The 7,189-nt window shown below is 40.3% G+C and overlaps 1 long non-coding RNA gene across 1 annotated transcript; it reads left to right on the forward strand.

Moving 5' to 3' along the window:
* The first annotated feature begins 3,509 nt into the window (after window positions 1-3,509).
* On the forward strand, window positions 3,510-5,296 carry LOC121030222 (uncharacterized). Its single transcript, XR_005790121.1, has 3 exons — window positions 3,510-3,593; window positions 4,251-4,404; window positions 5,008-5,296. It is a non-coding gene; the product is annotated as an uncharacterized LOC121030222 (long non-coding RNA).
* Window positions 5,297-7,189: the final 1,893 nt, after the last annotated feature.

Below are 7,189 nucleotides of genomic sequence, written 5' to 3' on the forward strand. Positions count from 1 at the left end.
ACCACGCTTAAGAACCGAGTGTTGGTGTGGAAGAAAAGGAACGCTCATGCACTGTTGGTGGGAATGCAAACTGGGACAGCCGCTGTGGAAAACAGTACGGAGGTTCTTCAAAAAAATTAAAATAGCCAGTAGTTCCATATGAGCCAGTAATTCTACTACCGGGTATTTACCAAAGAATACAAAAACGCTAAATCAAAAAGATACGTGCACTCCTATGTTTATAGCAGCATTATTTACAAAAGCCAATTATAGAAGGAGCCCAAATGTCTATCAATAGATGAATGTATAAAGAAGTGGTATATATACATAATGGAATATTACTCAGCCATAAAAGAGAATGAAATCTCGCCGTTTGCAACAACATGGGTGGAATTAGATGATATAATGCTAAGTGAAATAAGTCCGTCAGGGCAAGACAGATGCCACATGATTTCATTCATATGTGGAATTTAAGAAACAAACTAACAAAGAATAAAAAGAGACAAACCAAAAAACACACTCTTCACTATAAAGAACACACTGATGGTTCCCAGGGATGAAGTGGGCAAGGGGGTGGATGAAATAGGTGACGGGGGTTAGTGAGGACACTTAGCATGATGAGCACTGAACCATGTATAGAATTGTGAAGTCACTATATTGTACACTTGAGACTAATGTAACACTGAATGCTTATAATACAGGATTTTTTTTTAATCGAGAGATGTAATAAAGATGTTAGTTTGTACATATAAAAAACAAAGTCAACTGGTCACGCTTTAAAAAATGCCTGTGAAATAGTTGGTCAAAGTTGGGACGGTTTTTCTATCGCAGGATGTCTCTCAGGGGGTTTCCTACGTTAATGTGCATTACGATCCTCTAAGAGCAGAAAGCAATGTGCAACATTTCCAAACTTGCTTGAGCCACACAGCCCTTTCGTGGGGTAAACTATATTAGCAATTCAAGGAATTACTCAGTGAAACACACTGTGGGAAGTAGTGATCTGAAGCTGACAGCACGGTGGTCAGGCACTTTTTACCAGTTAGGGACTTATGGCATTATGACAAGCAATAACCTCCGTTATCTTAATTAATTCCTAGCATACATGACAGAAAGCTGAGGTTGTTGTTTTATTCTTGTCTTTCACCAAGTTTTATTTCTTCCTTCACCAATACCTGCTCGTCTTCTGTATTTGTTCTTTGGAAGCTCATTCATCTTCATTGGCTGTAGATTATTCTCTTTTCTGGCAATTTTAGGTACCAAAACAAAAACAAAAACCCCAAAACTTACACTAACTCCTTATAAATCACTTGAAAGAAGCTTTATTGTTTTTTAACCCCTTTCAAAAATTATCATAAAGCTACCTGGGCTCAGATCCCCATCCTAAGCATCACTGTTGGCACGTGAAATAATGCTTTTCATATCTCAAGTCCAAAATCATGTTATCTGTTGTAGACAATTTTAGTGGAACCGACGGCAAAGATCCCTAGAAATGTTAATTCTGCTGCATCTGACATACTGAGAATTTTTGGTATTCAACCCAAGCTTTGCATTTTCTTTGCCATTTTCAAAATGCACAGCCTCACACTCTCTTTCAAAGGCTCTGGTATTATCCAGAAGCAATTACGAAGAAAAACGAAATTACCTTTCGTCATTCTATCTATTCAGGGCCTTGGAAATGCAGACTGACAATGAGCTGACAATTATTTGCAATCCACTTTCAGTTAATTTCACCATAAATTGAGCCTGAGGACTGCTGACAAATAAAATATATTATTCATCTGAAAACATTCTCTTTGGGGCTCCAGATCTCCAATCTATTTCATTAGTGATCACGATCAAACTAAGTTGAGGATTGATTTATGCAATAGTTATCCCACTGCAATAATTAATTAGGAAAATAATAGTTTGGTGGAGCTTTGAAAAGGAGCAGTTTCTAAGGCTCTTTGATAAAATAGAAAACTTTTAAAATAATTATGAGGCAGTGTCCCCAAGGGAGCAGATATGCCTTGCCCTTGCCTATTTCCACAAGTCACTAGACTTGAATCACTGTCAGGGATGAGCTCCTTGAATCTCAATTCAGTTCATCTAACAATTTTTTAGTGTGCCTTGCAGGCCAGGCCCTGTGTGCTGAGTCTGTGAGTGTTACAGAAAGGGAGCATCCTCAATGACTGCACGTGGGCGGGTAACCATGTACGGTATGAAGGGTCCTAATCGATACTTATAATAGACATAATAGCAAAGAGCTTTTGCAAGCCTCCAGGGATTAACTCTGCTCCCATCACTGGGGAATGCTGCATGGGAGAAAGTGGCACTGAGACTTGTCCTAGGATAATAGGTACACTTTCAGTTGCATGAGATGAGGGGCTGTGGCTGGAGGGAATACAAGAGCAATACCAGGCAGAGAGAAGAGTATAAACAATTGCAAGGCACTAGGACAGTTGCATGTGGGATTGAGAAAAAGTAAGAAATCTAGGGTGGTTGTGAGAGGTGAGGAGAGGAAGACACGCTGAGATCAGATCGTGACAGGGAAACAAAGGACACAGGCTACTTGTACTAAGTTGGTTTTTAAAATCAGGGGCTGTGGGGCTCAAATGAGACATCCGAGGGCAGTGTCATAAGATGAAGGAGCGATGGAAGGTACTGTAATCGTGCTGATGAGACACAATAAAGACTTGCGGAAGAAGAAAATAGGAATGCAAGGAGCTTTGGAATCATTTATTCACCCCCTTGGAATCACGGCACGTTGCAGTCAGAGGCTAGAAGGGTCTCATGGGTGCTGAGGTCATGGAAGTTGTGAGCAAGAGAGGGTGAGGAAAATAAACTATGAATTAAGTGCTAAAGTCTTAAAGAGGGTGGGAGTATCTTGGAAGGTGATAGAGGAGGAGGATGTTCCTTCTGTCATTGGTTCATTTGTTCATTCAAAACCCTGTCGTTGAAAACCTACTCTACTGGGCACTGGGAACACAGACACCAGTAAGACAATGAAGTCAGCAGCTTTGATCAAAGGGGGACTTAATCATCTTCGGGCAGGAGAAGAATTCAAGGTTAGTTAACAGACCTGGAAAGTGGGAAGCCATGGAATGGAGAAAAATGTGGATGTACAGGCCAAGAAGATTGTGTAAAGACATGGGGGGAAATGCTGCTCTAACTCCAGCTTCACGTCATTTTTCCAGGCAGGAAGACAAGAAAGGAAAAGGGTTAACGGTGTGTATGCTCTGGCTTAACCTCTCGGTAGTATTTTTCCTAGGATAGATCCACTGACATTTGACTTCTCAGAAGTAGATCACCTGTCTACCAATCTGCACGAAAGGCTGGGAAATGTAGAAATCAACTGAGCACATTTTTATACCCAATAGATTCTAGAAAGGGTGCAAGAGAGAATGAACATGGCATAGATGACTCACAAGTACATTTTGCATGTTTAAATGTGTTTTTCTTCTATCCTCCTGGATGATTAAGTCTTATCAGAGGACAGAATTCTAGGGGAGCAATAATTTTTTCTTTAGAATTTTGGCTGCATCACTCCATTTGTGTTCTGGCTTCCCATGTTACTTTAGAGGAATCATGCCAGTCTGATCTTCATTTCTTTGTTGTGTGGCCTGGTCTTTCTCTGGGTAAGTTCTTGGCATCTTCTCTTTATCTCTAGTGTTCTGAAATGTCACTATACTGTGCATGAGTATAGATCATTTTTCCATTATTATACATGGCACTTGGAGGGTCTTTTCAATCTGGACACTTCTTTAATATTTCTTTGAAAATTCTCTCCTGCTGCCTTCTGTTGAGATGTCTGACCTCCTGGGTATTTCCTGGGCTTTGTCTTCCAGTTCTTCTATTGGATTTTTAATTTCAGCTATCACTTTTCTTAAATTTCCAAGAGCTCTAATGATTCTAGTGATTACTAGTTATCTAGTTATAATCTGGCATTGTCTATAATGATAATTATGTAATCATTGTACACAAGGCTGTTAAATGAGATTTGTAAAAATAAATTTGGAGTTTTGGCAGAGGCTTAAAGTCTAGTATGAAACGCACTCCAAAGGAAGATACCAGACAATTCATATAGGATTTGCTATATTACAATAAAACAAGTCCATTAGCCCACCTCCTGTCTGTATCCCAGATGTGAAAATAATAAATAAACAAACAAATAAATAAATGAGCAAACAAACAAATAAGGCTGGAGACTCTTTGGAGTGGGGATTTTCTTTTTTTTGAAGAGTTACATGTGGAGGTGTGAACATTTAAGGTAGGTGTTTCTTTTCACCCCTTAGGCCAAGCAAGGGTCATGAACATATTCAAGATCCCGGAATAACCTGTCATGGATAGAGACCAACGTCTCACCGCCCCCCACCCCCCACCCCCAGCCAGCTTCTGCTGAGCTGCAGAAGCCTGTGGACCTACTCTATGTTGCAACCTGAACAAAGGGTGGGGAAAACAGTGTCCTTGAGAGAATTAGACCCATACCCTTGGGGAGCCAGGTGGGTGGGGGCAGGGAGATTAGTGCCTTCTACTCACCTGAGGCTGCCTGGAGATGTCTGTATGGAACAAAGAAGGGACCAGAGTGGGAATGACCTAAACTTCCATAATTCGATTAGACAGAGATTCATGAGTTTTCCCCAGAACTAAGTAAGAAATCAGCAAAGAAAGACTGACCTTGAAAAGATCCCACCAAGAGTTCTACACCAATAGAATGAGCTTGTACTGGGGGGATGTGGAAGGACAATTAAGGGAACATCATGAGATGCCAGGTACATGGTGGTTCACCCAGTGACGTGTGGGAAGAACAGAGCAAGGCCAAAGGCCCCCAAGCAGTGGGCAAAAAATCTCGTAAGAGCACCCCCCGATAAAGGGTCAGTCTTGGGGAACCTGCCACACAGAGGCATCAATGCCAAATACAAACAGCCCAGTCAAATACAGTTTTCCTTGTCTCTCCTAACGGGAGGGACAGAGGCATCAGTTAGTAACTGGGGGAAGAACAGGGGTGAAAGATAAAAGTATAGAGCATGAACCTCTACTTACATTTTGCAGAATTCAAGGTCAGATCCAAGCTAGGAAAGGGGAGAAGACGTCAATTGCATGAAAGATTGAAGATTAGATTTGGCAGGACTCTTTAATAAAATCTCCTAAAATAGGAGACTCTTTTAATCTACAGAAGTATCCATAAGAGGCTTAGAATCTGCACAAGATATCATCCAGGTGTGGGTGAAAGGAAATCTAGCAGAACGACTTTAAAGAAGATGAATGGGAAGAAAACCAGGTTGTTCCCTGCTTGCACCTTATCAAGTATAACCCATTTAATAAACTGATTACAAGAGCATTTTCGTCTCCCTTTCTATTCTCTTGGTCCTTGTAGAATCATAATTTTGCCATTATTTTACTTGGGTTTCAAAAGAAAGAAAAGATGAGCACGTGTGTTCAGTCTCTTTTTTAACCACAAGTCAATACAACATAGGTTTTTTGCACCAAGAGCTCCTTTTCCAGGAAAGACTAAGGACCTACTGATATCCAAAGTGAGAAGTCAACAAATAGCAGGGCAATCTCAAATTTTCACTTAAATATTGAGTATATTCCACTTTATGTAAGTTAATTTAAAAAAATTGTAACTTGTGGCTGCCATTTGAACTCCTTTCTCTGAAAGGATAATCATTGCCTGTCACATCTGCCACCTGGTGGCCACTCTGATAAACACATTATGCTAATATCACCACACTACACCTTTTCATTCATTCACCCATCCATCCATCATCCGTCCATCCATGCATCCATCCATCCACTCATCCGTTTATGGTGCATTTGTTCGAAGCAAGCTCTAGGCATACAGATAAATAGAACACACACAGCTCTTCCTTGAGGAGATGACAATCTGTGGGGGAAATTTTTTTTTTTTTTTTTGATGGAGAATTTTAAGAGCTAAGGTTCTAAGGCTCAAGTCTATGTTTTCTACTTCTTTTTCCCCCCTTGACAGGATTCTTCCTTGTAATGTAATGAATGATACTTAAGTCTTTGCCATCTTGAAAGAAAGCTAAATAAACAAATCCTCCATCAATCATGCTACCACTAACCATCTTCCTATCATCATCGAACTTCTCCAAAGAGGAGTCTACGGGGGCGCCTGGGTGGCTCAGTCTGTTGGGCGTCCGACTTCGGCTCAGGTCATGATCTCGTGGTCCGTGAGTTCGAGCCCCACGTCGGGCTCTGGGCTGATGGCTCGGAGCCTGGAGCCTGCTTCCGATTCTGTGTCTCCCTCTCTGCCCCTCCCCCGTTCATGCTCTGTCTCTTTCTATCTCAAAAGTAAATAAACGTTAAAAAAATTTTTTAAAAAAGAGGAGTCTACGTCCTCTGTCCCCTCTCTCTTGCCTCTAATTCACTTTAATGGCTGTTTTTATTTAGGTCATTTTTAGTATGTTTTGATTATAATGAATTTAAATACGCAGAAAATAAGAATAATGTAATAACTACCCATCTATTTATCATATGCTTTATCAAATATTGGCATTATACCACATGTGCCTCATATCTCCTTTGCCCAAGAAATAAAACATTACAGGTAGAATTGATGCCCTTTGGTCCTCCTTTCTGTTCCTGCTCCCTTTCCATCCTCCCTAGTGAAAACCACAATCATGAGTGTAATTCTCATGCATACCTTCATACTTTTCTCACACATTTCTGTATATATAAGCATTGAATAATATTATTTTGAGTGTTTGTAAACTTAGCAAATCATTATGAATGTTGTTTTCTTAAAAACTTAACTTTACATTTTTCATAGTTATGTTATATTCAAACATGTAACTCTAGATGATTTTCACTACTATATACTAATCCACTGCATGGAGATATCACAAATCATATATCCATTCTTCTGATGAATAGTTAGGTCATATTAAGTACTTTTCTATCTTAAACCATGCTTGCTACGGGCAGTTTCGTGCACATCTCCTTGATCTCATGTGCAATTCTTGCGAAGATGACCCTCTATCCTTCCCCCCGTTCTGGAAAGTAAGGAAGAATCTCTCAGGAGTCCTCTCAACTGAGGGTCTTTGCTGGCCCATCACATCCTCTGCTAGCAACAAGAAACATTACTATTCCAAGCACTGGATTTGATCCTCTGTCCACACAACCCCAAACCAGAAGTGAGTCACCTTCCAAGTTGATCCCACTTACAATGAACGGCCACAAGCTTTTTTTTCTCTATCAACGTAATTCAGAT

The sequence above is a fragment of the Herpailurus yagouaroundi genome, unplaced genomic scaffold (assembly GCF_014898765.1).
Source record: "Herpailurus yagouaroundi ecotype Mexico unplaced genomic scaffold, PumYag 140, whole genome shotgun sequence".
In the NCBI taxonomy this organism is placed as follows: domain Eukaryota; kingdom Metazoa; phylum Chordata; class Mammalia; order Carnivora; family Felidae; genus Herpailurus; species Herpailurus yagouaroundi.